Genomic DNA, 8,715 nt, shown 5'->3' with positions numbered 1-8,715 from the left:
TGGGAAGAGGGTAGGAGGGAGACAGCTAGAAGGGAGCTACCGGCTTGTCCTCCGCGGAAGGCCCAGCACAGCCGGCGGCGACACCATGTCGAGGTCAAGGCGAGTGGACCCGGCGCACAGCACCCGGTGTCTGCGCGCAGGTGGGCACGGCCGCGTACTGACCGGTGTGCACCGAGGGATTGCGCTGGACAAGGCTCCGGTGCTCATGGAGTCTAGAATTTCCTCTGCTGTACTTACACTCAACAAGTTCACTCCGGGTCACGGCTATCTCATTTTTTAAAATGACGAGGTTAAGGTTCCTGGCGGGCATGGTATTAAATTGCAAGGGATGGCAGTGGGGGTGGGAAAGGAAGCTCCCCTCAAATCCACATTTGCTCCTAAAAATCGAAGAACGTGTGAAAACAGAAGGGTAAAAACAGAAGGGGCATTTGCCCCTCGCTCTCCGAAGCGTGCCCTACTTCTAAACCCTGATTTTCTGATTTCTTGACTCCAGCAAGGGCTTGTGTTTTGGTGGCCAGAAGATATTTTCGCTGTACCCCGCCTTTGAGTGGTAGGACTATAAACACCAGTCGCTGGAAGACCAGGTGGGAAGGCTCTGCCAGGCAAATTGGACAAAGTTCTTTCAGTCTCTAGGGCATCCTGTTAGTGTAGGTTTTTGGAAAGTGTGGGAAAACAACCACAGCTCCTGGTCCTATATTCTCATTAATATTATTTCCTGCATAGGAGCAAAACTCAACCAGGCCCACCATGAGAGAGGCCCCCCATCTTTGGGTCTCAGGAGAGGATAAAATCCCCTCTAAAAGTTGTATTGCTCTTCCTACATCAGTATACCAAATCTCGCAATTTTAAGAAAATATAATGACGCCAGGAGAATGTGTGTGAAATATATACATCTTTGAAAGCCTGGTGTTTAAAATAACCCAGGTCACCATATAGGTGCTGGGCTTTCCCTACATTTGGGAGCTGTCTGGAATATGTTATGTGTTTTCTTGAATTACTCCGTGTTTTGAATTCATTTGAGTTAGCAGTAAAAACAGGCAAACAAACTTGCTCAATTTGTTTTGAGTGCTAAATCCCTTCACTTTGAAATAGCTAACAGTCGACAGATGGACTCATTTTATGGAAAGGGTTAGCCTCTTCAGCCAGGAAGAAAACTGACGAGAAGTCTAGATTTTTAAGCCATTTCTAACCTCCACATAACATCCGTGAAAACTCAAACTTTCTCTCTTTACTGGTGGAAATTCAAGACAGTTTTATTTAAGGGGAGAGAAATGAGGGGGAAATGCCCGCGTGCTGTTTTTACTTTTATTTCCCCTCTGTCTCGGAGGATTTCTATTTCTGATTTCTGAAATCGTGCTGAGGCAAGAAAATCAAATTTCTCCCAAGTCCCACGACTGAAATCTAAGGTCACAACATATCACATAATTTAGTCCAAGAAAGACATTTTCCTCTCTACCCATCAAAGATTTTTTGCCGCCTCCCCAGACCCCTGAGTTATGGTTTAATGTCTGCCTCCTTCTTTTCTTTTATTTTTATAGAGATTAAGAGACGCTCAGAGCAGAACAACCTTGCCTTCATCTGGAGGCAAGGATGGAGAATCTCACGGAAAAGTGGGGAAAGAGTGAGAAAACCAGAGACAGTCGGAGACGCCCGGGGAGACAAGGGAAAGAGAAAGGGACTGCGCTGGAGAGACGCGCAGATAAGCGCGTGCTTTCAGTATTCCGAGGTTTGCAAACCGGGGCTGGGATGGAGGGGCTCCGGGAAGCTCACACTCCCCTCGCCCCCCTTCTGTCTGGAGTCTCGCCTGCCAGGGGCTAGTTAACCCCAGTCCCGGCCGCCGCAGACACCGCGCCGTGCTTTTGGGTCCTCGCCTCGCCCAGCGCCAGTGCAGCTGAAGTGAGCAGCTGGTGGGAAATGCAAATGGCTCCTGGAGAAATAGAAGATACAGAATGATTCTCATTCCCTCCTCGAGTGTGTGGAAGGAGCTGGACATACGTTTCATGCTCCTAATCCTTCTTTTACATTTTTAGTCATACTCCTATTAAACAACTAATTAATGCCCAGAACCACCAGGGAATACATTAGGCATGCAGAGGAAAGGCAGGGTGCTGGGTGTGTGTGTGTGTGTGTGTGTGTGTGTGTGTGTGTGTGCTACAAACCACCGACCGAGCTGATTTAAGACGTGGATTTCAGGTTTTTCTCTCGTCGGAGCAGAAATGGAAGAGTGGGCCCTGGCAATTGTATTTAGATTCCGATTACTTCAAATTAGAAGGGGGTGGAGGGAGCGTTCAAGCAAAGCAAGCAATTCCCTGCCCTGCAGATGTAAACAAGATTGTAGCATCAAAGGTACCAGCTCCTTAAGGGCCAGATCTCCTGGCTGGGAGCCGTGGTGGGGAGACACTGACCTTATATCAGTGAATTTCAAGGATGTTACACTTTTACATAAACAACCCTAGCGCCGATCGCCTGGTGAGATTCACTGTTCTAGATCATCTTACAAATTTTTTCCCCCAGAAGTAAATGTGCTTTTCACTTTTCCAAAATTTTGAACTATGTCTAAAGATAATAACTTTCCATTAAACCTGTGCGCTGCACCATTTTTCACTGCCCATTCCTTTTGTCTTTTTTGATGATCAGGTTTAATGTGTGTGTTGGGGGGGGACAGAGAATTAGACATAAGGCAACCCCTCACCCCAATAAATCAGCATAGGAAAAGTGGTGCTGGTTACATGGGTTCAGCAAAGTTCTAGTGAGATTCTGAATTATGCCCCTCCCTCTAACACTTTGAAACAAGTGACAGAACTGTTAGAATAAGGAGCATATTGTGAAACTCAGGGAGGACATAGCATTTTGTGATCAAAGCAGGGCAAAACCAAGGACAAATGTGGGGTGACCTCTGCCAACTTCCTCTCACCCAAGAGTTAGGATTTAGGAAAGGTACAGTATTATTTTCAAGCCCGCGGTGACTGGCTGCATGCTACCATTTACTTTTTTCACTCTGGATTATGATTTCAGCTCTGGCAAGCAATTTCCCCAGCTCCTTATCTGAAAACAAGCGAGTATGTAAATACCAATGGCTAAAGATGTTTAACTGCCTCAAACATTATTGATTTGTTGGCTGTTCTAAATTTTCTTCCCAGTCCAGGCCTTATTTCCAAATTTATTCAGGAGGTCTGATCCTACCTCCGATGCTACAATACAATAATTGTTTTTTTTTTATAAGGGTGTTAAAGATGAACCAATTGATTTGCATATAAATTAAAATTACGATGTGTTGCCTATTCCGGTGTTTTATAATCATTTCGAAATTAGTACTTAACCACTTGAGCTAAAAGAATATATCAATGTCTGTATTGACTCACTAATGAATTACCTAATTAAAACGTCTCCTGATATTGGGCTCTGGAAAGATTGTCAAATCAAGGCATATTAGGGGAGAGATGGTTATTGGTAGGGGAAAAGACCAAGGTCTGGAACTCAGAACGGAGTTTCCGGTGATTCCAAGTTGTAATTTTGGAGCACGGGCCCTTCTCTGTTGTTAGTGATTTTGTGCTTATTTGTAAATAAATGAAGTGGAAGAAGCGCTCCGGAGGCCGCCGTCGCTCAGGCCGTTTGCTGTGGCAGGACTTTCCAGCTCGGACCTAGAAGCGCTCAATCCTGGGGCCAGCTGGGCCAGCGCGGGAGGTGTGTGGCCCCGCTGGCGGCCTGGCCAGCCAGCTCCTCTCCTCTCCCCTCGCCCGCCGGCTGGCGAACGGAGGCAGCGCTCTCTCGGCCCGAAGCGAGAGCTGGAAAAAGAGCCGACTTTTAATAGATATGCTAACTGAGCACTTACCTTCGTCCTGAGAATTGGAATAAAAGGTAGCTCTTCTTAAGAGAGACGGTGCAAAGGCACGCTAGGAGTTCAGAACAGGCTGGCGGCGGGAAATCTGTAGCCTGGGGGCTCGCCAACATCCCCTTTCATTTCAAGCACTTATTGATTTGCTGTTGTCATCTTTGGCGACGCAGAAGGACACTTGAAAGAATTTCTGATGGGGCTCTGATCTGAGAAAGGAGGTGACCTGCCCAGGCGCTCACCAAAATTCTTAATTACCACATCAACCGCTTTTTTAAAATCCCCCATCCTACCTCCTTCCCCCGTGGCAACTGGGTTTGCTTATTCTGAACTTTTTAATTATTCAGAAACTTCCTTCCCTCTCATTGGCTTCCCTTTTGCAGCGGTTTTCAATACAAGTCTTCCCTTCCTCCTCCCTTCCCCCACGGTAGGGTCTGTATATTGATCCCCCTGACCTTTGGCGCCTCCGGGCCTTCCGAAATCTCTCAATCTTTTTTAGATTTGAGGTTGGAAGTCTCCACCGTCTCCACTTTGTGCACACTCTCAGAGATAGGAAGAGTTACACAGACTGCCCTCAAACCCAGGGGATGCAACAGATGTTCCCTTTTCAGTTGTCTCTCGAAATCTGAAATGCCTGCCTATTTGCACTTGGGATCTCTCCTCTGCATTCACCTTTCAAAGCAGTTTGAACGGTTGTGTCCATGTGCCCACAACATCTCCACCTACATTCTTTACCAAATGGTAAACAAAGAGGAAATCATGCTGTAGATTGGTATACAGATTGCATTAGGAATCAGAATCCCCAATTTCAGGATTCCTCATTCAACTCTGGTTATCATCTACATTCAATCATTCCAAGCAGGAGACCCTCAGGAGCCTGCATCATGGAGCATCAAGTAAAGCCGCAGTAAAAAGAATAATTTCAGGGTCATTTTCTTAGAATGCTAGTTATGTTTCTGAGTTTTGTTTGCAACCACCTATTTTCAGTACATGCAGAGTTAGGAAAAATATGTCAACATGGTTATTGGTGTTAAAGAGGAGAAATAACCTTGGGTTCAACAGTGAAAAAGAGACCCCTAAAGTCTACAAATCTCAGTGGTTTGATTTTGTTTATAATAGTGGGAGTAAATAAGACACAAACTGCCTTATATGTTTTATGTACACCTACTGATCTGAGTCCCCATTTAAAGCAGCTATACAGAATTTCTTTTAATTTACTATAGTGACTTTAGAAAGTAGAGCCATATGACATGGTGAACTGGGGGTAAACCCCTTGAGTTGATGCTTTCTGTAAGCTCAGGGATTTAATATTGTTTGCGTATGATCTTTTTAGACCCTCTGCTGGGGTTTGTTAGTTCTCACCAGACTTCACATCATTGTTTAAATCTACCTTCACTGCAGCGCAAGTTCAATTACTGTTCTGAAGTAGACTTTCCTGCCAGTTTAATCTTGGTTTTCAAATAACAGAAATCTTTAATATAAAAAACCCTCAGTTTTTACTTCCTTCAGAACTTCTGTTTTGTTTTGCAAGTATTAATAATTAGTGTTACTATATGTGTTCCTTTTCCTTTTTGAGGAATGGGTTGTGTCCACTATCACCACCACCACCAGAGATAACAACATACAAAAAGTAAGCTCTTTTTTGTATAATAATTGGTACTTGAACTGCATCTGACTTAGTGTCATCCTACAAATGTACCTTGTGAACTTACTTATATGCAGCATCAGGAATAGCTTTTCTCACAGACGATATGCTCTTTTCTGGGTTCTCATTTCTGGAGGAGTGGCCTTTAGAGCAATGAAGGCGGAAGGGGGCATTGGAGATCATCAGACACTTCAGCAGGAATAAGCCTGAGTCGAGTGAAGTGACTGATGCAGTGGTCAGGTCTCCCACTCTGACTTTCTCTTTAACTGGAGCCCTGAGTTGCTCACTCTGGGATCCCAAAGCACTCGGTATGTGTGTGGAGTCCTGCATCGTGGTCTTCACCAGGTTGGTTGTTTTATAGGTCTCTGGCTCAGTGATATTCTTTGGTTGTAGTTCTCATACTTACTGTCATAATGTCCACATTTAGGTTCTGATGCATTTAGGTGAAAACTGCTCTGTTAGTAAGCTCTAGCACACAGAAGAAACAGGACGAGTGAGGACTCACCAGGACTCAGACATGTTTAAATAGTATTAACTGTGTAAAAGCTTCTGGCTCTCCCAGCTCTCTAAACTTCATGTGGACCATGAGAAAATGCCTCTGGCTAATGAGGTCTGATAAATTCCACATTTAAGAAATAATAGCATTTGTATTGAGAACAAAGTGAAGTCAGGAAACCTGATACACACCAAATGGGTCTGGCAATTTGAATTGCTAATAATGGTAATAGCTAATATTTATAGAGTGATTATTTTGCCATTGTATTGATCATCACATTTATTTTTCATACTAATGTTGTAGGGTATGTACTGTCATTTTACAAATGAGGACAGTGAAGTTTGGAGTGATTGTATCATTGGCCCAAGGTCACCCACCTGAAAAGAGCAAGAGTTTCTAAGCACCGGAGTGCAGAGTGAGTAGGAAATTACTTCATATCACGTAGGCAGTAAGTGGCACAGTGGGAATTTGAATCTAGATTTGTCTGTCTTCAGAGTTCCAAATGTTAACAAGTACACTGATAAGCAGAACTGGAGGGTCAGAAGCCTCTGAGGGAAAGAAATATAGAACTTCCACATGGAACATTTCAAAAAACAAAAGGAAACTGCAGAAACAAGAAAAGCAAATATATTACCTGGGGGATAGAGAAAGAAATGTCTGAAGTGCGAGAGAGGAGGAAAAGAGAATTGTCTGAATAAAAGAAAGGCCAAACTCCAGTATCTGTCATGGGCCAGTCATCCCAGGAAAGAGAAAGAAGTTCAGGGATGTTTGTGAACAGTAGGAAAATTAATGGTCAGGTTGGTCTGAGCCTAATAAGACCCGGGAATCTAGTTTATAAGATCTCTTTTCCCAGAGATTCTAAGGGAGTATAAAATATCTAAATTAAGGTTTGAGTAGTTTTATCCCAGAACCAAAGAGAGATGAATGTAAGGATTGAGTAATAAGAACATCCACGTTGTAATAAGAATAAGGACAACATGCAGGTGGAGTGGGGAGTGAAATCTAGAAAAACCTGTTAGGAATCTGGTTGTTGTGCTAATCTGTGCCAGGCTCAAAGGAGAGATGGATTCCTACCTATCTTTACCTACTTCTGTCTGATTTGTATCCTAAGAGCTCTATTACTGTAGTCAAGTCACTTGAAATTTTAAATGAGATGACTTCCTATGCTGAAGAAGAAACCGTGAGTGGAGGGGTGTCAGGAGACAAATGAAGGGGAGAAATAACAATCCCAAGGACACTGTCTGTGGGAACATCCGTGGACCAGTTGCTGGTAGAACATTCGCCAGGAGAGGATGCCAAGGAACCTTCCACCAGGACCATTTCATCACCTCAGGCCCGTTACTGACCCCAAAGGTTCTTCCCAATTCAAGTTTGTCTCTTTGTCAAAAAGGAGCCACCATTGATTCCACATGGCTTTTTCCAAAAGGGAGAGATTCATATAAGTGTATGCATGGAGTCCCAATTTTATATAAGACAAAAAAAGGGAAGAATCAATCCAGTTTCCTATTTTCTGGCAATGAACATCCCATTCCTTTGGGATGTGTGTAGAGTAAGGAAGCATGAAGAGTAAGTTCATATAAAGGAAAGTGGCATGTGAGTTCATTTCAAGGGGGATCTCAACTCATTCTGTCACAGGAATCCAGACTATCTCCAGTAAATGCCATGGTATTTTTGAAAGAAAAATTTGAGGACACACACTCTTATTTTTCATCTCTATCCTGTGGGTCTCACAGTATTTTCTTCCTAAACAGGGAAGAGAAATTAGGCTTCAAAGGAATAAAGAACTAGAAAGGATCTAGAAGATGCCCTCGTCCAATGTTTAAATTACTCCCAGAAAGATCATCAGTAATTCTTTACAGCATAGAGCACATTAAGGTCTACTGGTAATGCATTTGGATGCTTCACAATTTCATATATACACTGTGTATCTGTCTGAAGAGATTGATATCATGTCAAGTAGCTCCAATGAATAGAGGGCATGAATAGAGGACCTTTGTAAATGTTTCAAAGGTCTTTTATCCTCAAAGAACTATATGAAAACATTATTAGCTTCATTTAATAGATATATAACTTTATTATAGAGACTTTTAGAGAGTTATCCCTGGTTGTGCTGCATGGCGCTGGAAGAACTAAATTAAAGATGAAGTCAGAAAATTCTACGTTCAAGGCTTTCCTAGCAGACACATCACTTCTTGGGGCTGGTTATCCTCTTTCTGTCTGAGTAAAGCACACGTTTGTTTGTAACTCTATCTGTGCTTCTGTTTGTCTGCCTGTGAGTAGTTTATCTTTTAATCCATCACTTTATCTCCTTGCTGGCTTTTTAATACACCATAAGTTAACCAATGTTGATGAAATTTCACCCTTCCCATGAGTGCTACTTGAGCAGATTGAGATGGTTGTCGTATTTGTCAAATATCACATGTAACCAGCAGTGCTGCTGCTGTTTAAGTGCCATGATCTTGTGCTTATGTGGTCACTGTACACACACCACACCTTTTGTGACAAGGGGACCGCCTCCACTTATCAGCACGTTTGATATTTGTGCTGGCCCTTGGGCGGATGTTGATCATTTTGTTCATGTCACTCATGATGCTGTAACAACTGCCCTTTTGTTTGGAAGTGTGTTTTCTCACAAATGCGTTTAGTTTTGTTTCCCAAGCCTGACTTCAAGACACTGAAGTCACCGATTCATTTTATAATGTTTAAATTTCCTGAAAGAAAATGTTGGAGTAATATTGGGCC

General features: G+C 43.2%; 1 long non-coding RNA gene across 1 annotated transcript; it reads left to right on the top strand.

The window, feature by feature from the left end:
• The first annotated feature begins 223 nt into the window (after nucleotides 1-223).
• On the top strand, nucleotides 224-2,604 carry LOC132345475 (uncharacterized). The gene is made up of 2 exons (XR_009494820.1): nucleotides 224-584; nucleotides 1,539-2,604. It is a non-coding gene; the product is annotated as an uncharacterized lncRNA (long non-coding RNA).
• Nucleotides 2,605-8,715: the final 6,111 nt, after the last annotated feature.

The sequence above is a fragment of the Bos taurus genome, chromosome 6 (genome assembly GCF_002263795.3).
Source record: "Bos taurus isolate L1 Dominette 01449 registration number 42190680 breed Hereford chromosome 6, ARS-UCD2.0, whole genome shotgun sequence".
NCBI classification, from domain to species: domain Eukaryota; kingdom Metazoa; phylum Chordata; class Mammalia; order Artiodactyla; family Bovidae; genus Bos; species Bos taurus.
The sequence above is the reverse complement of the archived record's forward strand: the minus strand, read 5'-3'. Positions and strand labels throughout refer to the sequence as shown.